Raw genomic sequence first — 26,299 nt, 5'->3', positions numbered from 1 at the left:
CTGGGAGCGCGGATCCTGGACACTTGTTCCAGGGACACTTACGCGCTCGAACAGTCGCTCACTTTCGTCCGGGCGCTCATCCAGAAGGACACCTCCGAAGTGCGCTGCACCAACGGCGAGCCTCCGGTTTTCGTCAAGCCCGAGAAAGTAGTTGGAGTGATTGGGGCTTCGGGGAGTTCGGTCTCCATCATGGTAGCCAACATCCTGAGGCTTTTCCAGGTAGGGGGGCGCTCCCTCCGGAGCAGAGCGCGCCGTAGCTCCCCGCGCTCTTTATCCTGAAGGCTGGCTTGGACTCCAGGGGTGCGGGGTCTGGTCAGCCTTCGCTCATTTCCACCCTGGAGATCCTGCCGAATCCCTCCCACCTCACCCGAGGAGGTACTTTCCGTGCTTGATTCATTTCCCTTCCATCTCTCCCCTGTCCGCGCTCCACTCCATCCGGCTTGACATTCTGGATTTATGGCCCCATTGACAAGAAACAGTCTCCGAAAAACAAGACGATGATTTAAATGGGTTTGCATTAGAGTGAAATATGGTTCCAAAACAAGCTTGTAAAAGTGCCGGGCTCCTGTGAGAGCCACTTAGGCGTAAGGAATATGAAAGATGAGAAGACGCCAAGAAACTAGGCATTTCTCAACTCCCCAGCTTCCCTGCCCCAAGCCGCCCGACAAGCTGCAACTCCCTTGGAAAATTTCGAGAAGAGCTTAGGGAGGCAGTTCTTAAACCGAAGGCTAGGTCTTCACCTACATTTGGACGTGAATTGCCCATTTCGCTCGGGTTGGATTTCCCGACCTGTAACCTGTCTCTGCGAGGGCATGGGGCGGAAGGCGTGGGGACTGCCCTCAAGAGGGGAGAAGCCACCCGCAGACGTGCCCCCAGGTGATTTGCTCTGGGCAGTTGTTTGCACCGTCTAAACTGCCTTTGCGACCGGCCACTGGCAGGAGCCGGGCGATCTGCTTTCTACTCCTGCCAGCTCAGAGCCCGAGCCCGGAGGTGAGCTCATGCTAACTGCGAAACACAGTCGCTTTTTCTGCACCCACCCGGTGTCCATCCTTTCCCACGACCTCCCTAACGCAGCCCCCAACCCCAGTCCTGGGTTTTGAGGACGATTCTCAGAGCCAGACAAGAAGGCGCCTGGAGGGAGGCAGTAGGGTGTGCTGAGCAAGGCCGGGCGGTCCTCTAGCTCCGGGTGCAGGCGGGCAACGGCGGAAGCTGCGAGGACGGCGGATCGGGCCCGCTGAGCGGTGGGCGGTGCTGCAGTGCTCTCTCACCGCCTGCTCCCGCAGCCTCCGCCCCACGGCTCCTGTGCCGCCCTGGGTATAGATGGATGGCTTCTGGATGAAGAAATTGAGTTTCAGGGTCTGCGTGACTATGGGTTCTCTTTGTTTCTCTGTCTTTCTTCCTGTGTGTCTCTCACCTTGTGTCTCTTTCTCCCTGCTTTTTTTTTTTTGTCTCTCTGTTTTTATGTTCTCCCTTTCAATTTCTGCCTCTCTTTTCCTTCTCTACCCCTATCTCCAAGTTTTTTGTTCATCTCTGTCTTGAAGTGATCCTTTCCTAATGCACAGCTCTCTCCCTGCCTGGTAGGACCCAAGCTCAGTTAGTCCCTTCTCCAGATGTTCTGGCTGACCCTTATGCTCCCCGTAGCTAAAAAGTTGGCTCCCTCTCAAGTGCCTTTCCTGAAGCATGTTGGGTTTCTGGAGGGGACTCCTTGTGAGATTCAAGCTGTCACTACATCAGCACCCAGGGGTATGAAGTTTGTGTTTGTGCCAGAAGGAGGGGTGCCTGTCTAAAGCTGCAGCCTGGTATGGCCCCTCTGAGCCTCTGAGCATCCCTAGCACCTGTTGAGTATGCCACCTCTAGATGTTTGCAAGGCCAAAAGTGCTTCTGGGCAGCCTTCACTTTGAGGTAATGCTTTCAGGAAGAGCCTGGGTTGTTGTAAGCAAAACCCAGAAGCACTTCCTTTACCTCTGAGCTTAAACTAGAGAGCCTGAGGAGGCAGCGCTGCAGGGAGGATGAGGCCAGAGGTCACCTGAGAACCGCAGGGGCAACTCACAGTAATTTTACTGGAGCTCTGGGGGTTGAAGGCACATTTGCTATTTGACATTTTAAAAATTATTTTGGTGTCTTCACTTGGAGCTTGGGCGGTACTGCAGATGGGCCTGCCTGTCGAAAAAAGAGTGAAATCTTAAAGTCAAGAGAGAGCTTGCAGACTAGGCTGAAGGATTGTGTTTGCTGAAAAAGATTCCAGGGGGAGCTGATTCCTTCTCTGGTGTGTGGATCTGAGGCACTTGCAAGAAAAGAGAACGCTTGCCTTATGCTTAGTTCCCCGTTCCCTGGGCTGGGAAGGAAAGGAACTGAATGCCAGCATTAGCAGTGTGCGTTGGGACCAAAACCATTCAGACAAAACACTGTCATTTTCCTCTAATTTGCAAATTGCAGCTATTCATGTTGGATTGAACAGCTGAGGGAAAAGAGCCCCCAGTTTTCACATGCATTTATTGAGAAGAGGCTGGTAGTAGGAGGGATGCACCAACTTGTAGCTTGTGCTGCAAGCTGGATATAAGCTTGGTGTGAGCATCCTGGTTAACCACTGCCCATGTTCAAATATACAGAGATAGATTCCAACAATCTCTTCCAGTAGACTTATTTTTGCATGTGATCTTAGAAGCTCCTGGCATGTAAGTCCAGTCCCCAGTTTCCCAGCCTCTGTAAACCTGCAAAATGAATAGAGAGAATAGTGGAACACAGACCCATTGTTCAAAGACACAGTCGCTTTAGGGAAAGAGGAAAAGAACGTGTAGGTGAATCTTCTCTGGGATTGCAGGGTTCAGCTCAATGAAGACTGTCCTGTATAAAAGAAACTCCTCTAAATGGTTGAATTCTTAGCTCTCCAGAGATTTGAGTTTTCTTTTCCCCAGTCCCTGTGGGTTGCTGTGGGGAATGTGCCAAACCTATCATTTGAGATAAAAATTTATGGTGAGGTAAGCTTCTAGGCTGGGGGAAGGAAGACTTAGTGACTGAAATGGGGGATGCTAAGCACTGGGGGGCAGGAAGGAACAAGGAGCTAGTAATGGATGTAACAAATGCTGCAGCAGCCAACAAAGCCTGGATTGAATGAAGTTCCTTCCTGAAAATGAGGACCCGGGCAAGAATGACCACTCAGATGTAAACAGTGTCTCTGACTGGGAATTCTCATCTGCCTGCCGGTGGGCCAGAGCTGAGCAAGTCCTTTCTCTCCTCTGTATGCACACTGAATTGGTTAGTAAGTGACATGTCAGAGGACAGGAATCATATTCAGTGGATCTTTCAAATCCAGGAGTTTGAGGCTAATGAAATTAGTGTGTGGCCAGGGCTCTGCCAACTAGAATTAAGTCACTGCAGCCACCCTGCAATGCATTTTCAGCCTGAAGGGAGCATCAGGGAGGAATTTCGGGAGATTCGTTTCTGAGCCTGTACAAAATAATACTCTCCTAATGCTAAGAAAGATTAAATGTAAATTAATATTGACTACGAGTAACATATTTAAAAAATAATCGCCGAGTGGGGGATGGCTTAAAGTGGAGAGATTATATAATATGGTGTCCAAAGAATAAATCTCCTCTGACTACTGTTTCATGGGCTATAAGTAAGATATATTACAATGGAAAGTAATGGGAACGTTTTTATTCAAGGCTTCTCTGCTATTGACTTGAGAGCAAACACTCTGAGAGTATAAATTACTCTTGCTATGTGCTGACTCTGAATGAACAATATTTCATGTGCAGTGACATGGTCTAAGCTATAGACTTGGAATTGAATGGCATCTGTTTCAATTGTTTTGTTCTCTCAAGAGCAACTAGACAGAAAAAAGTGGTCAATTTGACCCTTGTGGGAGCGTGTTGCAAATCTAAACCTGTGTCCCTCGTACCATAAATGAAATACATTTGTAAATTTGTAAGTGTTTTCCTTCTGTTCACTGATGCTTGAGTATAATCTCAAACTTTGGGAGCAACATTTTATACATAAGTACTTGGTTTTCTTCCTTTCTTCTTTCTCTTTCTCCTCTCTCTCTCTCTTTCTCCATCTTATGTAATTGGATAGAACTGGGCACCTAGGATGATGTGGTGTTACTATAGTGGGATTTTTTTTTTTAAAAAAAACAACTCTAACTTACTCTTTTAAAAATTTCATAAATACAGGTGTCAGTGCCATTTGGAATAGTCTCTATAACAATTTCTGTCTTCACATTTACTGTGTTTCAGCAAATTTACCTAACAGATGGTGAGTGGGCAATTTTTAAAGCGGCATTTTTTAAAAGAGCGGAGAGGGAAGGAATAGAGACAGGCACATTCTATATTTGAAGTTACCTCCACGTGTATTTTATGTATGTATACCCATACAATTAAGAAGTCTTTGGATGTTTTATCTTCAAGAATAATTCAGATAAAGGATTACTTGAATATCGTAAACATTTAGGGTTTAACAGATTTGTTACATATAGACGTTGTATCATGGACTTAAAAGACGATAGCCAGCGGGCAGCGGCGGGCGGAGCGACCGAGGGGGAGCGCGGGCTGGGCGGCGGGTGCGGGGGTCCGTGCTTCCTCGCGGTGGAGGGCTGGGGTTCGCCGGAGACGCCGGGTTGCTCCGCGTTGCCAGGTTACCGAGCGCGTGCCCCGCGCCCGCTCTTCCGCCCGGGCCGCCCTCGGCGCCGCCTGAGCCGCGGTGCGGGCTGCGCGGGGCGCCGGTTCCGCGGAAGCCTGGGTCGAGCGCTGCGTGCGGGACTCTCGTCGCGCGTGGACGGGGCGCGAGCGCGCTGGGGACGTAGGGCGCCGACCTGAGGCTCCCCGGCGCTCCGGCTCCGTTCCGGGCGCCCGCTCAGGGGCCTCCGGCGCGAGGCCCCCTTTGTGGTCAAGATGGCGGCGCCCAGGTGGGCCGCGCCGAGGTGAGCTGGAGCCGGGCCCGGAGAGGGGCGAGTCGGTCACGCCCAGGACTTGACCCCGGGCTGGTCTCCCGTCTCCCGGGGAGCGGCGGGTGAGTGGGCGCGGCCGCGCGTAGGTCCCTCTCGTGGGGTGGTCAGCTCTCCGTGCGTCCGCAGACTTCTGTCGTCTGATAGTCAGATCTGGGGTGGCCCAGGTTGGAGGCGAGGGTGCTTGATTGTGGAAACCTGAGGGGTTTAAGGACTCTATTGGGATCGTTTCAGACCCCAGCAAGAAGCTGAGCAAGTTTCCTCCTGACTCTCTTCCCGGCTAAGTTTTCTCCCTTCTCTGAAGGCGCCAGGTTTTCTGAATCACCTTGTTACCCGGGGGGATACAGTTGGTGGTTCTGACCGTGGAACGTAGGACCCGGCGCGGGGAAGCCTGAGCTGGTTCTAGTTACTTTGTTTGCAAAGCACTTGTCTTGTCTTTGGAATCTTTGTGTATGTAAACAACGTTGGGAAGAGCCAGCGTTTTCTCCTCCAAAACACTGCGAGGGGTAACTTTATACGTAAGAAACAAGTGGGCGTTCACATCCATCTCTTTTCCAACCACTGAGTTTTGGTTGTGTTTCCTTTCTTTAAGTTTGTCTCGTTCTGAAGTGATAACAAAAAAAAAAAAAAAAAAAAGACCATAGTCAATTACACAAAGTATACTCTAGTCTCAGTCCTGCCATTAATTAGCTTAAGTCAGTTAATTTTTCTAGGCCTCATTTTTCTCATGTGATGTTTTTTCTTTGAAAAAGTATAGTTTCTAGAAGTCTCTAATCTCTGTGTCATAGTTCAGCTTGGAGAAAACCTGTTCTTATCCAAACTCCATGACATTGTATTTCCAGCTCCAACTTTGGACTTTGAGTGAGTTGGGGGCAACTTTTTAAGGATATTTTCACACAGCTTTTTTAGTTAATATCAGTCTAGCTGACTTGTCATACTCAGACTTTCTCCCATATTCTTTTACCAGTGTGTTCCTTAGTCATATATATAAAGACTGTTGTGGGAAAAATGAGCTCCTGTGTCAGCTTACTGCATGGTCATCGACACAGGGCAGGGAGTAAGATTCTGTGGATTTTACAGAAGCAGATACAGGTTTCATTATCCATGTCCTCTCCCCTTTCATCTTACAAAAACAGCAGGCTTTTCTTGGAGAACTGCCAGATAATGCCATCCTGCCTCCTCACTGGCCCCGGGGATGAGTCGCCCAGGGACTGAACTCCAGTAAAGCAGGTGATTGGCTCATGGGTAGGCACCTGACCTCGGCTAAGTCTATCAGACTCCTCCCCAGGACTTTTCTCTCAGAGAAAAATGGAAGAATTGTCTTTTCTCTCTGGAATTTCTAAGCTGGGGAGATATGACTCTGGGACTCCCAGTGACCATCCAGCACAAGAAGAGACTTTCTGTAAAATCAAGTCTTGCAGAGGTAAGCAGGGCTGAGCGATGGAGAGAGAGCTGGAACCCTGCTGCTACTCTGGAACTTCCAGATCCAACTGTATCTGAATATGGCTGCATCCCGGAATTTCTAGTACTTGTTTGTTGAGGTTGTTGTTGTTGTTTGGTTTTTGTTTTTAAATTTCCTTTGACTATTTTGAATTTGTTTTCAGCCATGTGCATTTGAAAGCATCATAGCTAAAAGAACTAATTTCCTACATTAATGTCAGGTTTGCTGACTGGCATTCCTTAAGTGAAAAATAATACCCGCTATTTTCTTTAAATAAAATCCTTCTAGCTCAGGTTTGAGATATTCAAAACTCTGCCTCTTACCCCCCTCTTTCCAACATTTACTATATCACCTTGAAGCATTTGTGACCACATCTTTCCCATCTAGACGCAGTTGAGAGAAAGAGCAAATACTTCTGATATAAACTGCAACCTGTACGCCTCCTACCTGGAAGCTTTAGAACATACTTGATTCTTGTCATTAAAGCAAATCTTTTGTTGTTGTCTCCAGGGCACAGAAGCATTCTCATGGCATAATGGAGTACAAAGTACATTAAGCCTAACTCTACTTCTCACCCTCTTTTACTTTAAATAGGCAGAAAAGAACAATCTCAAACACATTTTCCCAACAAATAAAATACATATACGATTATGTTTAGAAGACATTTATGCAACGTATAGTTAGATTAATTAATGGACCTTTTGCCAATTGGCACAGTAAATATATATGTTCAATGTGCTTAATTAAAAAGAAAACAATAACATATTTTTACAGGTTAATTATCTGAGAAGAGTATTGTGCCAGCACACTTGATACTACAGTATTTCATGTTTGACAAGTAATCTTCTTTCAATTATATTTACTGCTAAATGTTTCTTGGATCAAGCTATTAAATTATAAGGTCAAAAGTAAAATGATATGAAATTACAATGATAAAGGGACACATATCCCACTTTGTGAGAATAGAAGTTCTAATTTCTTTTCAATACTACTAGTAGTGACCACAGTACTAATTTGAGCCCTTACTATGAGCCACTGTGCCCATATGCATTTAGTTCTTACAGTAGTTCTGCAAAGGGCATATAATAATCCACACTGTAAAGCTGAAGAAAGTGATTCTCATAGCTGAAAGTCACATAGCTGGTGAGTGGCAAAGTCTAGATTCAAACTTAGAGTCGTCTGACAATGCCCAGGTTGTTGACCACTATGTACACTGCTCAATTGTTGCACCAATAAAGAAGTGCTAGAAATAATTATAGATTTGCCTACCCTGAAACTGCAGTGATTTAAAGACATCAAAGTTGCCAGTTGCTTAACCACATCTACTTACAGTAAGAAATTACATTTTATTTCATTTCTAAAACAAGATTAATTCTGCAGGCCCATAGAAACTTGAGCACACAAATCCTACCTCCAAATGAAAGATGCTTGTTTTCCATTATTCAACAGATGGCCCTGTACAGAGGCAATAAATATATAGTAGAATTTTCATTCAAATAAATGAGAAGAGAGGTTTCTTCTTGTCCTGATTCAGTGCCCATCATTATGGATTATGACGGCTCTTCCCAAACTTTACTTCATTCACTCCACTCTTTCTACAAAACTCCAGTAATGGAATCCATCATTCAGATATATGTGCAAAGCGAAAGGACTGTATTAATACACTTGCTGAAAGTCAAGTTGATAGAGCACAGGAAATACATCCTAATAAATGCAACATTAATGTTTGTGTGGGCCTTGGAGTGAGGGATAGAAGAATTTTCAGTTTAATGGAATCTTTTGCCTCTTGCTATGAAAGTGCGGCTTAATAGTCTTGTAATTGGTCATTTACAGAATCCTCCATCTCTGGGTTTCATGCTTTCTTTACTCTGCAGCTGTTGATTCCTTCTCTTGTTCTGGATGGAAGATAGCAACAAAGCCACTTCAAAGGGCTCAGCCTGCCTTTTTGTGTTATTGTTTAGATGAAGATATTTCCATTTATTAAAGCACACTGTTTAAACATTTTTATCATGTTTTAAACTTGACTGTGTTCTGAAGGTATGAGCACAGGCAGACATAATGGGGGATGTTTTCCAGGAGAAAACATACTCTTATCAAAGGAATTATCAGAATTTTCACGTATGGATTGAGAATCAAAATCTGGAGTTAGACCTGAATTTAAATTCATACTCACAACTTATTACCAGTCTCATCTTGATCAAACGGTTACCACACTTCTCATCAATTTCCTTATCTTTGAAAGCAGAATAAGAGAAGTATGCCTGGTGGAGTTACACATAAAGCTCATCTGATAGAATCTTCATAAGGATTTTGCACAAAATACACATGGAAATATTTTAGCACCGAGTTTAGCATGCGATTCGTCTTCAATACATTAAAGAGCTATTATTTTATTATTATTATGCTATCATTAAATATCACCATTACTTAAATGTCACTATTGCTAAAATTGCTGTAAAATTACCGCAATAACCCATGATGAATTCCCCTCTTCTGTTTCCTTTGTTTAAGTGGAAAATATATATATAAATCTAGACAGAGAACATGTTTTTAGTGATCCTATTCAGTGGAGTGAGAATTTCCATGGCACTGATTAAAACAAATTCTGAATTGCATGGACTTAAGATAGCAGAGAGGGGCTTCCCTGGTGGCGCAGTGGTTGAGAGTCCGCCTGCCGATGCAGAGGACACGGGTTCGTGACCCGATCCGGGAAGATCCCACATGCTATGGAGCGGCTGGGCCTGTGAGCCATGGCTGCTGAGCCTGCGTGTCTGGAGGCTGTGCTCCGCAACGGGAGAGGCTGCAACAGTGAGAGGCCCACGTACCGCAAAGAAAAAAAAAAAAAAGATAGCAGAGAGGCTAAGAGGTTTGAAGTTAGACATCCCCAAGTGTGAATTCTACTGTGACCCTCTTCTAGCTCTAGAACCTTGAGGAAGTTACTTAAACTTTCTGAGCTTTACTACTAGTTTCCTCATCTGTATCTTTTTCAGGACTATTTATCAAGCATCTTCCTGTTCTCTATGCTTGGACGTATCAATGAATAAATTAGACAAGAACCTTTGCCTGCGTGCTCCTTCTTGCATGCTTTCTCCCTCCTTACACTCTCGTGTGGAAACGGATGTTATAAATAAATTCTATGCTTTGTCACAAGTTGATGGGCGCTACGGGATAAGGAAAAGGATGTGAAGCTCACTGAAGAGGCTTGGGTTGGGAGTGCTGGAGGAGTGTACAGGTAGGTTCTGATTTTAAATAGGGTAGTCAAGGTGGATTTTATAAGTTGACATTTGAGCAAAGACTTGAAGTGAGGGAGTTGTCAGAATGTATGAGGGGGAGACCACTCCCTGGGAGCAAGAATAACCAGTCCCCAAACTCTAAGGCAGAAATATGCCGGGCAGCTTGGAGGAATATCAAGGAGGCCACCCTGGCTGACTTAGTCAGTGGGGAGGAAGAGACAGCAGGAGGGCTGTAGGTCAGATATGTGATGGGATGGATTGGGTAAGTCCTGGGAGGCCATCACATGCATTGTGTCTTTTACTGTAAATGTAGGCAGCCAGGGGCAGGATTTTAGCCGAGGTGTGGCATGAACTGTCTCTTGTTTGAAAAGCATAACTCTATCTGTGGTCTTGAGGATGTGGGGAGAGAGTGGAGTCAGGGAGAATCTTGGGAGGTGACTACAGGATCCTCGAGGTCTATGTTGGTGGCCTGCACCAGGCTGCTAGCGGCTGGTAATTCTCAGAAGTGGCACATTGGGAAGGTTTTGACAGCATTTCGTGGTAGATTGAATGCAAGAATGGAAAGGAAGAGGGGGTCAAGGGTGAATTCGAGATTTAGGGCCTGGGGAACTGGAAAGGTGTGGTTACTGTCACCCAAGATGGAAAAAGTTTGGGGTAGAGCATGTTTGGGGGATTAAAGACCAGTTTTGGAGGTGTAAGATTTGAGATGTTTTCGTGACGTCTAAGTAGAGATGCTGAGTACACAGTTGGATACACAAGTCTGCAGTTCTGAAGAAAGGTCTAAACTAGAGATACACTTTAATACAATGGAGATATTAAGAATAATGACATGGAAGCGCTATTTTAAAGATAAAATGAAGTCATGCAGTTAGCACTCTGTCTTCTCAAAACATTTAATAACTGTTAGCTAAAATAATTACCTGAAATGAAAAAATACCTATAGTTTGTTTTGTTGTTTGCAGTAAAAGTGAATAAAATGTCACAATTATTTTAATAGTATTTGTGACACAGTAGTTTTAGTTAAGACACCGTGACTACAAACATTTACAATAAACCTTTCAGTCTCCTACTTTTCACTCTGATAGGGTACTTGGAACCATATTTTGTAAGGTTTAAGTTAGTTGTCATAGGGTACCTCTTTAATTAGAAGTAATTCTGAACTGTCTAGTTCCATGCAGTTTTATATACATATATGTATAATTATTATTTTATGATTTATCAAACTCAGTTGAAAATTTGCATCACTGATATACATTAGAATTTAAGCATTTACCCAGGTATTCAAGGAAAAAAATGTACTTGTCTTGTAATTTCCATAGGGGTACTTACTTTCACATCTTCCCTTCACTTTGCAATTGAAAACATGGCAGGGGAAATATTATCTTACTGGTCTTTGAGTTCCCCTTAGCCATCTGCAAGTCCTTAAACAGCCTTTGTGGCTTAACCAAAATTCTCTCCCATCTTCATTCCGCTAACAGATATTGGTCTAAGCATGTACTTATACTAAGAAATGCATGACCACGTTGTCTCTACACATCTGTAATTTTATGTTAACACTATGTAAGCTATACTTTAATTGTAATTATAACAGATTTTATGTCAACACACATCCATTTCTAGTGTTCATCTGGTGTTCAAGGGGAGAGCAGCATGTAGTAAATTTTATCAAAATACAACATCTGAAGAATAGAACAGAGGGTAATTGTGTAATTCTGTATTCACTCTAATTAAGTTCAGTGGAGTTGGCGTAATAGAATTAAGATGAAAAAAAAAACATTGAGGTACCATGGCTCCCTCTCCTAACACACCCTTTTCGTATCCGAGAGCAGAGACTCAGCACCTTTCTGTACAGAAATGGAGACAGGAAGAGGCCAGAGAATGAATGACAGGCACGAATGAGGTGGAACTTTGAAGAGCAACATGGAAATGAAATACTGCTTTTGTATTTGGTAGGTGGGGAAAATGTACCAGCGTGTATGCCTACTGGGACCACGTTTTCCAGAACAGTTAAGCCCAGTGTCAACTATGCTGTCCCACCTTCCTCGTAAGTAGGAGCATACTGTTACTTGAATCTTTGCTTCCTGTTTCTTGATACCTGGTTGACAAGATTATCACAGGAACTGCATCTTGTTAGCAAATACACTGTTCTGAAATGATTGAAGCTCACTGAAGAGTGGCAACTCCAAGCTTGCTCTCTCTTGATCTTGGACTATTTAAGTCTGTAGTGCAGGAGTGGGTTATGGGGAAAGACCATTGGAATTCTTATGTCTTCAGCGTAATGGTTATAGCATAATGGTTAGGAGTGTAGGTGCTGGTTCAAATCTCTGCTTTCCACTTGCTAACCATATGAGCTTGGGCAATTTACCTGATTACCTGAACCTCAATACTCCTGCCTATAAAATGATGTTAATAATATTTCATCTTCATAGACTTGTTTTCAATGTTAAAATGAAGTCACTTACACCAAGCACTTAATACAATGCCTAGAGCATAGTAAAGTCTATTATTATTACTATTACTACTACTACTACTATTATTATTATTACTATCACGATGCCAGGTGCTATTTTTCCTATGCCTTATTCCATTATCTTCTGCCCTGTCCCCCCCATTTCTGTCTTGTTTCTGTACAAGGGTAGGTTTGTCACAGAGCATTTTCTTTCCCTAGTGTCTGACTCTTAGTCATCAAGGTGACTGGTCCACGACCCGGCATTCATTGCTGCTCGTTGAAGCAACCCATTTTGAGAAGGGGAGTTGGATATTGATGCCAAGTTCAGTCAAGGAGAGAGAATTTTCTGTCTTCTGCACTCAGAGAGCTAAGTGAAATATTCAGGCCTCAGAAGGAGAAAGGGCAACATGCTTAATTTCATACCTTAGTGATTAAGAACAAGTCAGACAGGCTGGATTTGAACTCATTTCCGTCATGTACTGACAACGGGATCTTAGGTGCTTTTGTAACCCCTCTGAGGCTCAGTCAACATCTGAAAGAGACGAATAACATTATCAGGACCTAGCATATAGCCTCGTTGTAATAAGTGAGTAAATCCTTTTAAAGCGTTCAGCACGTTGTTTGGCATATAAACACTTAATAAAATTTAGCTTCTTTGACTACTACCTCTGCTAATATTATTAAGTAGCTGAGCAAATCTGAGGCCCATTTTGTTCTTAGATTGCACATAATCGTTTGGACAACCAGCTCACATTGATCAACCGTTGCTTATATATAAACCCCCATGAACCCAAAGGTGCTTTAACTCTCTCCCAGTCAGAGCCTGTTCTGGGGGCAGAAGCAACACCAGCACTACCCCCGTCCTTTGCCTTTATTGTCACTACACTCGCCTGCCGTACTGAGCACTTTCTGTGTGCCAGGCACCAAATTTAGCCCTGCGTATGCACTATATCATGTAGTTCTCACACTCAGGTGGGAGACATTATCATCATCCCCAATTTTCGGATAAAGACACTGAGGTGTTGGAAAGGTAAGAAACTTGACCCACAGCAAGAGATGGAGCCGGAGTATTCAAACCCTTCTCTCTGACCTCAAGAACCCTTAAATATTAGCCTACTACTACATCCTGGTAAGAAAATCTGCTTCCAGCCACTCTGGTGAGAGTAGAAATGATTCTCAATCGCCACATTCCTCTATTGCCCATGCCATCCTAGCCTCAGGACTAGGGGGGAAAGGAAGTGATCTCTTCAAAGAGCAGCCAAAGGGAACCTACTCCCTTCTGCCTTTTCGTAATCAACTAACCAATATTTTACTTCCTTCTTAAGAGTCCCCACATGTTCCTTTTGGTACTTAGCTTGGCGTTTTAGAATTCTGACATTCTGTACATGACTCATCCACTGTATTTCATGTTTATTGAGGCCAAGTATAGGGTCTTACTCATCCTGAAGTCCAGTTATCCCCTGTCGCATCTAACTCTGTTCTTTTCTTCTCGTAGGACAGCTGCAGATATTTATTTGAATTTTGTTGAATTGTTCTCGTCAATAGTACATTAAAAGTTATACAGAAAGTGCTTTCTTATAAGGAAAACCATCTAAATAGATTTCTAGCTGTTTACTTTTTATAGCACTATTATAGAGATTATAGATCTCCAGGTAATATTTTTTAGATTGAGTTCTTCATATCATCTTATTTTTACATATAATGATAAATCTGAATTTTCTCTATCAAAGCTCCGAGACTTCACTGGCTTGTAACTTAGCTTGTTGATTATGTGTTGTTGACTTTTCCATTTACAATGATATCTGATCCTGGTAAGGATGGGGCTGGGTGGGAAGGTACATCTTAGGGCCATAAATTGGTTTTGTAGAGAACTTACATAAAGATCTAAAGTCTTATCATATTTCTGCAGAACTCATGAATCATTTTATTATAATTCCATTCATTCAGGGAGTATAAAACCATTTTCAAATTGTTATTCCTAATTTGTTCATCTTCTCTTCCTTAGTCTTAGTGAGAAGAGAGCAGGCTGAATGGAAGAAAGTCATTATGACCACTGGGGCCACTAGGGTAGGCATCAGTCCCAGAGTTTTGTTTTCATCTCTCCGCTATTAATATTGGCTAATGTCTTGAGTGCTTACTTGGTGCAAATTACTTAGCCGACCATGGCAAATGGATTGTGTCATTTCGTCCCCTGATAGTCATACAATTAATGTATGTATTATTATGATATCCCATAATGCATACATGGAACAGAGCCTCAGAAGTAGTTATTTGCTCATGAAAATATGGTAGATGTGGAATTTGGACTCAGGTCTGATAGACAACTAAATCACTCCTAGTGATTTTTACCACTAAATTAAAGTTGTATACCTCTGGAGAGTAGATAGTTTCTAAAATTTCCTTAGCTCTAACGTTTTATAATTAAATTTTTGTCTGATTGCAAGCTTAACAATTAAGATGGGTAGGAAGGAATGCCAGCCTGTTGAATGGAATTTCCCTGAAATAAGCCTGTTTTATGACACCAGTTCACTCATTCATTCACTCAGCATGTATTGAATGTTTGCTCTGTGCAAAGGCATTTTAGGCATCACAGTGGAGTGAGTGCCCCTTCCATAGACTCTCCTGCAGCACTCAGAGAAGTCTTGGACTGGTTTGCCTGTTATGGAATGGGGCTTGGTGATAGAAGCCTGGTTTGTCCTCCACTGATAAAACTAAGACATACTCATATTAGTTTATAGGCATCTTGAAGCCGTGGGATAGTAACACACATGAATCTTACCATTTTTGCCTGGGATTAATGATATAAAGGCTTTGGATTTGGGTATGGAAAATGGGTGCAATTATGGGCATGTTGGTTCTACATATATATGGACATCACGTGTCACCAGACTGCAGCTACCTGCCATTCCTCACTACTCCTTTTCACAAACCAAACAAGTACCTTCTTACCTCTCCTGTGGATAAGCTCTTGACAGTGGCACTAGGGCCTTCCTCAATAAGTGCATCATTGGCTAAACCAGTGGTTTCTCAGATATGCTCATTGAACAACCCTTAAGGTGGATTGACATTCCACTGCCTAGAATAGAATATGGTGTTCTTTAGAAATCGGGGGGAAAAAATAGGCCACCAGATGTACTTTCTTTAATTTAAATTGCTTATATATATATATATATATATGAACAATTGTTATATATGTGTATGTATATTTGTTCATATATATGAATGATTTAAAATTGAAGATATATATATGTACATACATTTGTATATAAATATATATAAATATACACACATATGTATATAAATATATATAAATATACACACACATATATATATGTATATTTAAATTTTGGCTTCTGTTAGCAAGTAGTAAATTAAATTATTAGCAGATCCATACTGCAGGGAAATAACCAATCAGATTTCATTCAATAGCTTGCTTTTTTGTAGATTTATGGTTGTGATTTTATATCTGCAGGTATGTTTGCTGAAGAAAATATTTCTACCACTTTTCACAAAATTAAATTCATTTAATACCAATGCAGCATGTCTCAAATGTCTTAATACAGTTTTAATCTTGAATCGCATCAGAGGTATGAAATTAGAAACATACCCCAAAATCATTTGAAGATATAATTACTTTCATTTCCCTTATACTTTTGAGACTTTTCAAAAGTAAGTATTTAGTTGTACTTATCTGTTTCTGTCTCTCTAAGGATAGCAAACACTGAAACACAATTCTTTTTAAAAGTCAATATTAAAAATATATTGTCCAAGATGATCAAAACTAAGGAAGTGGCAAAGAAATTCAAAAATTTAAACTTTCAAAGGGTGCTTTTTTTGTGAATGTGTAGTACTTGTTCTTCTGAAGGAATTAATCTTTTTTAAAATTTAATTAACTTATTTTTTATTGACGTATACTTGGTTTACAGCGTTGTGTTAATTACTGCTGTACAGCACAGTGACTCTGTTATACATAGGTATATACATTCTTTTTCATATTCTTTTCCATTATGGTTTATCACAGGATATTGAATATAGTTCCCTGTGCTATATAGTAGGACCTTGTTGTTTAGCCAATCTATATATACCAGTTTGCATCTGCTAATCCCAAACTCCCAGTTCATCCCTCTCCCACCTGCTTCCCCCTTGGCAGCCACCAGTCTATTCTCTATGTCTCTGATTCTGTTTCTGTTTCATAGATAGGTTCACTTGTGTCATATTTTAGATTCCACATATAAGTGGTATCATGGTATTTGTCTTTCTCTTTCTGACTTACTTTGCTTAGTATGATAATCTCTAGTTGCATCCATGTTGCTGCTGCAAATGGCATTATTTCATTCTTTTTTTTTATGGCTGAGTAGTATTTCATTGTATATATGTACCACATCATCTTTATCCATTCATCTGTTGATGGACATTTAGGTTGTTTCCATGTCTTGGCTATTGTGAATATTGCTGCTGTGAAGATCAGGGTGAATGTGTCTTTTTGAATTATAGTTTGGTCTGGATATACGCCCAGGAGTGGGATTGCTGGATCATATGGTAGGTCTATTTTTAGTTTTCTGAGGAACCTCCATACTGTTTTCCACAGTGGCTGCACCAACGTACATTCCCACCAACAGTGTTGTAGGAGGGTTCCCTTTTCTCCACACCCTCTCCAGCATATGTTATTTGTAGACTTTTTAATGATGGCCATTCTGACTGGTGTGAGGTGGTACCTCATGGTAGTTTTGATTTGCATTTCTTTAATAATTGGCAGTGTTGAGCATCTTTTCATGTGCCTATTGGCCATGTGTATTTCTTCTTTGGAGAAATGTCTCTTTAAGTCTTCTGCCTATTTTTTTGATTGGGTTGTTTGCTTTTATTGTCATCAAGTTGTATGAGCTGTTTGTATATTTTGGAAATTAAGCCCTTGCTGGTTGCATCATTTGCAAATATTTTCTCCCATTCTGTAGGTTGTCTTTTCATTTTGTTTATGGTTTCCTTTGCTGTGTAAAAGCTTGTAAGTTTGATTTGGTCGCCTTTGTTTATTTTCATTTTTATTTCTATTGTCTTGGGAGACTGACCTAAGAAAACATTGGTATGATTTATGTCAGAGAATATTTTGCCTGTGTTCTCTTCTAGAAGTTTTATGGTGTCATGTCTTATGTTTAAGTCTTTAAGACATTTTGAGTTTATTTTCGTGTATGGTGAAAGGATGTGTTCTAACTTCACTGGTTTATATAAGGCTGTCCAACTTTACCAACACCACTTGCGGAAGAGACTGTCTCTTTCCCATTATATATTATTGCCTCCTTTGCCAAAGATTAATTGTCAAAGATTAACTGAGGTGTGTGGGTTTATTTCTGGGCTCTGTATTCTGTTCCATTGATCCATATGTCTGTTTTTGTGCCAATACCACGCTGTTTTGATTACTGTGACTTTGGAGTACTGTCTGAGGCTGGGGTGGCTATGCCTCCAACGTTGTTCTTTTTCTTCAGGATTGCTTTGGCAATTCTGGGTCTTTTATGGTTCTGTATGAATTTTAGGATTATTTGTTCTAATTGTTTGAAAAATGTCATGGGTAATTTGATAGGGATCGCATTAAATCTGTAGATTGCTTTGGGTAGTATGAGCATTTTAACAATATTAATTCCTCCAACCCAAGAACATGAGATGTCTTTCCATTTCTTTGAATCATCTTCACTTTCTTTTATTAATGTTTTACAGTTCTCAGCATATAAGTCTTTTGCCTTCTTGGTGAGGTTTATTCCTAAGTATTTTATTTTTGGGGTTGTGATTTCAAAAGGCATTGTTTTTTTACATTCCCTTTCCGATATTTCATTGTTGGTATAAAGAAATGCAACCAATTTCTGTATGTTAATCTTGTATTCTGCTACCTTGCTGAATTCGTTTATCAGTTGTAGTAGTTTTCATGTAGAGTCTTTAGGGTTTTCTATATATAGTATCATATCATCTGCATATAATGACAATTTTACCTCTTCCTGAAGGAATTAATCTTGAAGTTCTACTAAGACGTTTGGGATACCTGTTTTAATGAGCCACTACTTCCTGCCTGAGATTGCACTATGCACCAGAGATTCTAGAATTAGCATAATAAAACTAATAATGCAAACAACAACAACAAATCTTCACAAACCTTCCCTGCAAGGAAGTAAAGTCCACTGGAAAAACAGACAAGTGAAACACACATTCAAAATGTCAGTGATTCTCAAACATTTATGTGCTGAAAAATCATGACAAGCATGATAACCAGGGCAATTACTAGACCCCTTCTCCAGCTGGTCAGGTGTAAGGTCCTGTAACTCTATTTTTGGTGAATGCCTCCAGGAGAGTCTGAGACAGATGTTCTCAGTTGTCGTCAACCTTTAGTGTGCATCAGATTTGCCTGAGAATATTGTTGAAACACAGATTGCTGGGCTCCAGTGCCAGAGTTCTAACCAGTTCCCAGGTGTGGCTGATATTGCTGGCCCAGGGACCACATTTTGAGAACCACCTTTCAAAACTCTGCAGTATGCGATTGTGTGTGTTGTGAATGAGACGGGCCCAGAGAACCAAAGGAGGGCAAAGGGACTCTGCCCTAAATTAGCCAAAGGTAACAATAGCAGCTTGAATTGATTGACCCAAGAAAAAAGTATAAGAACTTTACCTGCATTTGCTCATTTAATCCTTTCAGTAAGGTACATAGGTGCTACATAGTGTTCCTCTTTTACAGTGGTGTCCAGAGAAGGTAACTACTTTGCCCATGTCCTAAACTGGTAAGTAACAGATTAAGAATTCAAGTCTAGGAAGTCTGATTCCAGAACCCACACCTCTACCCTTTCTGCATGTAGAGAGGAGTAAAGGGTTGTCAGTGAAGCCTTCCTGGGGGCCCTGGCCTCTGAGTGTAGATAGAAGGATGAGTGGACATAAAGATCATTATTTGTGTGTGGTGGGGGTAGGGGAGGAAGTATCAGGGCTTCCAGAAGAGCCCACCCTCCCCATACATCTGCTATAAGCAAGTCTGATGATCAGGAGTCCGGAACATGAGTATGACTATGGGATACTGAGAAGGGTTCTAGAACCCTTAGGTTAGAGTTCTGGATCAGTTAGTAGGCAACAGAAAGTGAATGAGTGATTTACCTTACTTTCCACGGGTAGCAGGAAGTTTGGAGTTAGTTCCTCTAGCGTTAGTCCAGCAGCTGAAGGGCATCACCAGGGGACTGGGTTGCTTAGCTCTTCCAGCTTCCACATCTCTAGCACGTCCACATAGCTTCAAAGTGACCCCAGAATCTCCAATAGTGTTCCAGCAATTTGGGCAGGAAGAAAGAAAAGGAAAAAAAAAAAAGAAATTAAGTGAGAAAAAAAAGGCAGTGTGTAAATCAGAGAGCAAATTTTTTACCACAGATGGTCAGCAGACTTGCACTTAGATCTCATCAGCTCAGATTTTAAACTGGCCACCTTAGCCTTAAGGATAATGGGGTCTCCTAAACCAGGGCTCTGATAGTAAGGAATAAGGGGAGAGTGGTACTGATTAGCAGTGCCTGCTGTCCCAAACAAATATTATCCCTAAACTATTTTTTTATTCTATATTTTACTTTAAAGAATGGAGGGGAAACATTATGTATCTGTAAATAGCCTTTTAGAAAGGGTACAATTATATAGTTATACAATGCCCTGGAGGGCTCCTTTCTTCTAAAATCTCTTTAAAAACTGTTCAAGGTTAAGGACATTTTTATCTTAATTTAGTAACTTGCAGTCGATTATCTTGGAATGACATCCTCTCTCTGCAGATGTTCTGTCAGGCTTTAGAAAATTCTAGAAGTGGACAGAGAAGTGTTATGGTACATGTATTTGCAATATGCACGTCTTTGAAATGAAATCCATTTAGGGACCAAAAGGCATTTCATGTCTTTGCTATACATTTTCACATATTTGCCTTTCCAGAATTCCTTTGAGCAAATCTGTTAGATGTAACCCATCCGTTTCTCCCATCTGAATTCTTTATTACTAAACATTCTTCAGTATGCTCTCACTCCCCTCTGTCAAAGGCGTTTCTCTGGGTCCTCACCCTTCTTATCTCATATGTGAATGTGTATCTTAAACTGAAGCAACAGTCTGCTATGACTTCTCCATAACTTGAAGAACCCGTCTTTGTGGGAAAAAAAGTAGACTTACTAACTTAAAATGCGCGCAGTGTTTCTGAGAATTAAAAACTAAGATAAAAACGTAAGCAATGGAAAAAACTTACAGTTGATCCTTTTCAAATACGTTATTTTACAGAGAAGGCAACTGAGGTTTAAAGAAAAAATGCGTTTGTTAAACACTAAATAATAAACCTTAAACCTCAGTGGAGCAACACATGGACGGTTCATTTCTCACTCACTCAGGAGTGTAGTATGGACTTTGGTGGTCTGAGGGTCAGTTTTCTGCTCAGTTATTCAGGGACCCACCACCTTCATCAAGTGGCTCTACGTTTGTCCTAAAAAGGAAAGGAGAGAGGAAGCTGCAAGCTACAATTATCAACTCGTTATCCTTCAGACATAAACTCTTCAGGTCACCTCTGGTCACATTCTTTGGAATAGAACCATACCCAGATGCAAGCGGAGATGGAGAATGTTGTTCCTATCTTGGTCCTAGTGATGCCTCTACAGGCTGGAGGAGCTAATTAAAGTGTAGTCAACAGCTCGTTGTTTCTGCCACAATGAGTGATTAGCCTAAGACTGTGGATTAATTATGTGTGTGTGTCACATATACATATAATACACACAAACATATGTGTGTGTATATATACATTTTTTAGCAAGAGTTGACACATGGGGCTTCTGCCGTATCAAAAGAGTACAAAATGCCTCTTGTTGCTTTTTCTTAATTGAAGTTGACTACTACTATCTATTTCCCTTCATTTTGCTACCTCCCCCCCGCCTTTCAGTATTATATGAAAATTCTGAAAGAAATAATTTCAAAGTTTCCAGTGCTTTTAAAGGTAATAGAATACTCAGACCTTAACAATTTTCCTGTGTGAAACTTTTGCCAGACTAAAATAGTTAACTTATGAAAAGTAAATTTAGATTGATACAAAAGAGAAAATAAGCTGATTTTTTTTTTTTTACACAAATACCCTGAGCCAGGGTGGAAAATAAATGGAAAATTGGAGGAATTTAGATCCTTTTGTTGTAAATTTAAATATTTTTAATTGTAAAAATAATACAGGCTCATTGCAGAAACTCCAAAATTGAAAGGATTTAAAGAAAAAAGGAAAAATAACTCAAAATCCCATTTCTGATAAATCATCTCTGTAACATTTTTGAGGGTATCTTTTGAAACTTTTTTGTGACGGGGTGCATATAAATACAATGCAAGTATAAAATACCTTTAATTATTATATCAAACTACAAAACAGTTCTATAAGTTTTTTATTTAGTAATATAAGTATGATTACCCATCACCTAATAAAAATCTGCAGCATCATTTTTAATGGTTGAACAGCATTCTATTATTTATTTAACCAGTCCCTACTGTTCAACATTTAGATTATTCCTGTTTTGCTTTGCTAAACAATGAGACAAGCATCCTTGTTCATATGTCTTTGAGCATTTGTTTATTTCCTTAGAATGGACTTCTAGAACTTGAATGGCTGGTTGTCACTTCTGGTACATACTGACATATTGTCTTCCAGAAAGGTTACCGTGCTTTTTATTTCCACCAAGAATTTAACATCCAGTGTGGTTTCTTACACACACTCATCAGTACCAGTATTATCAATATCAATACCAGTATTATCAAGTTTTTTAAAACTTTGTCATTCTAGTCAGTAAAATATGACACCTGAATTATTTTATTTGTATTTCTTTGATTAATAATAGCAAGGTTGAACATATTTTCATATCTTTATTGGCTGTTAATACTTTTTAGTTTGTGACTTTATGACATCCATTTTTCATCGATGTATAACAACCTTTTATATATCAATGTGTTTATTTTGTTTGTTGTAAATGCAATTTTTTCTCTTCATTTATTAATTTTTATTTTGTGTGTGTTGAACTTCTTTAATACTGTCAAATCTATTCAAAAACCCTTTAATGAACACAACAAATGTGGAAAATCAGTCATTCTCCTGCATTTTGTAATCAATTTATTTCCTTTTGGGCAGTATGGAAATGTAAGTTCTTATTTCATCTTATGGTTGGAAAGAATCTATTCCCTCGGAAAGGGATTATAGTCTCCATGATGCAGTAATGGGAGATTTTATAGGGTAGGCAGGGTCTACAGAAGAAAAAACCCTAAATCACACTCCATTGGTGGTTGCCTTATTTATAAAAATGGCATTTAAGGTTGTGTGACTGCCATCAGGTAAGCAAAATTAATTTTTAGCATGAAATACTCCTATCAGCAAGAACAGCCTAGGATAGGCTAGCAGTAAGAAGTGAGGGGTTATGGGATTGGGGCATAGCCTGTGTTTCCTTCAATGCAGCTGGAAATTTAAACTCTGGGGCTCCTGCTTGATCCAATCAGCCCAGCTAGTATGTGTTGCCAGGTAGGGTGAATAGACTCAGAAGTACAAGAGCTCATCCTTGGTCCCCTCTGGAAATGAGCAGAGAATACTGTGTCAAGCAGAGGTGATCAGTCCATGGTCTGGAGACTTGGACCTCCTCACATAGTCCTTAAAGTCAGGGTGAGACAAAATGCCAATACAAATTATATTGATGACAGTATCAATGAGGTGACGTTGAGTCCTTTGACCCAACGTGTGTCTGCAGTGTGCCATCCATTAGTAAATGGGCAAAGCCATTTGACAGATCTATCTGATACAGTGAATGAATGTGACACTCATATTTTGAAAAACTGAAACTGTATCCATTTGTCAAGAACAGTGGCTACTTGTTCTGCTTTATTCCCCCTGGTAGAACTAGATAACATTGCAGACAGTAAGACGTTCCGGCATTTCACCCTGGAGTAGCCCCAAAACTGAAGAAGCTGTCTTATCAGTAGTTAGCTCCTTGTCACCAAGAATATTAAAGTAGATTTGTATGATTAGCAAATTAAAGAGACTATAGTGCCTACCACTACTGTATTCACTAAGGCACCCAAGTTATTCTAAAGAAATCCTAATAATACATTAGGACCGTTTTGAATATTTTTATTTGATTAGCCATAATCTTCTAGTTATAACATCCATCACCATCTTGACCACTGAAACTTGGCCTTCTTTTCTTACAGCCTAGCCCTGTGGTCTGGGGCTAATCACTAACCTGCTTAGATACAATTTTCTTCTCTATGAAATAGAAACAATATTATATGCTTTGAAGGACTGCAGGAAGATGAGCTGTAATGTTTATCAAGTGCCTAGTAAGTAGCCTGGCCCATAATAAATACTTGGCTAATTGTAGATGTTAGTTTCATTTATAGTTTTATTTCCAAACATTGCTCTTTACTTTTGGAACTCTAAAATTTGTTTTGAGAGTGGAGGACTTGTTGTTTGGATTCCTCCCACACTCTCTGTATATTCTGTACTTCTATCCCTAGATCATTTATATTAATGGAATAAATGATCTTTGGTCTGGTGATTCTAAGGTGACGAGGAGCTAAGTGGAGGTTCAGTATACAACTGGAAGTATGGATTTTCAGGCCCAGTGCAAATGTGGGAAAGGCATTATTCCCACATTATAAAGGGGGTAAAGACCTCCAACTTGAGGAGACTCTGGGTTGAGAGATTTACAGGTACTGTGTTTATCCTACAGGGTACCACAGGGGCTTTTATGTTCTGTAGCAAGAATTTGCACCTTATACCCTTGTAATTAGAAGTAAAGCATACCACATAACTAATATCTAGTAAGCATTAGAGTTAGGATAAATACCATTTATTTAACGTTTCCTTTGTGTTAAGCATTTTACAGTTACAACATATGGATGGATACTATATTGTAATGGTTAAGAGTGTAGTTTTTTGAGCTAGATAATCCTGGATTGGAATCTCGTCTTTATTACCTCTTTTTTTGTTTTATTGAGGTATAATTGACAAAATTGTAAGATAGTCAAAGAGTAGATCATGATGATTTGATATACATATGCGTTGCAAAAGGATCCTTCCCATCACGTTAATTAATACATCTAACAGCTCATGACACCTTTTTCCTTTTTTCCTTTTTGTGGTGAGAACACTTAAGTTCTATTCTCTCAGAAAATGTTAGTTATACAATACAGTATTATTGACTGTAGTAACTATGTTATACAGTAGATCCTCAGACCTTATTCATCCTGCAGCTGAAAGTTTGTACCCTTTTACCAATCTTCCCCTCTTTTCCCCACCCACACCCCAGCCCCTGGCAACCAGTTTTCTACTCTCTCTTTCTATGAGTGTGGCTTTTTTCTTTTTAGATTCCATATATAAATGATATCATTCGTATTTATCTTGTCTGGCTTATTTCATCAGCATAATGCACTCCTGTTTCATCTATATTGTCACAAATGAAAGGATCTCCTTCATTTTTTTAAGGCTGAATAATATTCCATTACCTCTTAAATGAGTGACTTTTGGTACATTGTTTACACTTTCTAAGCCTCAGGGTTTCTTTTCTTCTGTAAAAAAAAAAAAATATATATATATATATATATATATATATATATACACACTAACAGGTTATTTTCTGATATGTGGAATGTTTGTTGAATCAACAAATAATTAGTTGAGATCATAAAGGTGACACTTAGCACTGTATTAACATTTATTAATACTCTCCCTGTTAATTTCTACAATAAATTGTATAATAAGTAACAATAATAATAGTACTACTAGTAGTTTTAGAAAATGCATAGGATGTGCCAGGCATCATATACTGTACTACCCTCCTTCATGTATACCACAAGTTACATGTGGATATCATCTTTCACGTTGTTTCCTTTAAAGAAAATTGAAGCTCAGCAAGATTGAGTAGCTTGCTCCAGGTATGAACTCAGGTCTGAATCACTCCACATATAGGTTCTTAATTACTCCATGTCTTTAATTCCACATCTGCATTTGTTTGTTGTTGTTGTTTTTAACTTTTCAAGCATCTGATCTGAAATTCCTTTCTCTTTGGGAAATTTTCCACTTTGTGGGTCTTGATGAGAAACAGAGCCTTCCTCTCGTTATACAAGCTGAACATGTCAGATACACTGTTTACTCACATGCTCAGTCTCCCTTACAGATGGAAAACAGTCGGGCGACCTCGGGTTGGCCAACTGCACTCCTCTCTTGGATTTTGAATTACGAATAAATGATGTAAAGAAGCAAGGCCAGCAGCACTGGGTCAACCTCCTGTTTCCTGTTCCTGCTTGGTAGCAAGGCCAGCTAGGACTTATAACATCACTTTGGCCTGATCCTATAATTGCAATAGCATAGCCTTGGCTTTCGGTTGTTTAGTCTGCTTCTAGTTACTGAGACCTAACCATAAACTACCAAAAGTTTCCTTTTCTGCTCAAATTAGCCGTATATGGTTCCTGATGATTACAAATAAGACCTTTCCTGATATACAATGGTGACCTACTTATCCAGGCAGATGTAACATCGTCCTGGCAGGGACAGAGGGCAGGCAAGCTCCTTGAACAGCTGAACAAGAAGGAAGACCTAAGAAGGAAGAATTGAAGCCAGTTCTGCTTGTGTTATAATTCTACCCGCAGCTGCCTCTGTTTCACAGACCACATGCTAAGGACCATGTCCCTTCCCCTGTAACAGACGAGCAAAGTAGACCCAGGCCTTCCAACCCAGAGACCAGCTGAGCTGTACCGTGGACAATCTAGGATGTGAAAGACTTCACTCAATGTCTTTGTCACTTGACACATTGTTCCTCTCTTTGGGAAGTAGCTTCTTTGTGTGACAAGAATATGCTAAACCAACACTTAAGTGGACAGAGGTGAAAGATGCCAAAATTAGCTACAGAAAAAAAGGCTAAAGACTTGTATTTTCTGTTATTTGAAGGTGTTAAGACCCCACATAGAATATGAGTCCTTTAAAGGAAAGTTGTGAATGGCCCAGGGAATGTTGAATTTCCATGTGGCAATATGTTCTTGATCGGTCACGATGATGATGATGGTAGCATCAGTAGCATTTATCAGTGTTTCCTGGGTGAGAGGCACTTTATCCTAATGACCTTTTATCCCCATGACGACCCTGTGAAGTAGGAAATACTGTTTCAGCATCTTCAGGGTTTTTCTTTGTTTTTTTTTTTTTTAATCAGGAATTTATCCTAGATCAGAGTTGGGTGGTAGAACGACCA

The 26,299-nt window shown here is 40.5% G+C and overlaps 1 protein-coding gene across 11 annotated transcripts in view; it reads left to right on the top strand.

Annotated features, from left to right (window-relative positions):
- Positions 1-67: 67 nt before the first annotated feature.
- The window catches only part of LOC149747821 (uncharacterized), an 80,375-nt gene continuing 54,143 nt past the window's right edge, over positions 68-26,299 (top strand). For 7 of the 11 annotated variants that reach the window (XM_089921706.1, XM_089921704.1, XM_089921702.1 and 4 more), the window contains exons 1-2: positions 5,018-9,618; positions 11,573-11,663. The gene's annotated coding sequence lies outside the window, so the exon portion shown is untranslated. The other 4 variants (XM_089921697.1, XM_089921696.1, XM_089921701.1 and 1 more) reach the window with 4 other exon arrangements.

The sequence above is a fragment of the Delphinapterus leucas genome, chromosome 12, assembly GCF_059928025.1.
Source record: "Delphinapterus leucas isolate spDelLeu-1000000601 "Yukka" chromosome 12, BTC_Dleu_Yukka2, whole genome shotgun sequence".
Classification (NCBI taxonomy): domain Eukaryota; kingdom Metazoa; phylum Chordata; class Mammalia; order Artiodactyla; family Monodontidae; genus Delphinapterus; species Delphinapterus leucas.
The sequence above is the reverse complement of the archived record's forward strand: the minus strand, read 5'-3'. Positions and strand labels throughout refer to the sequence as shown.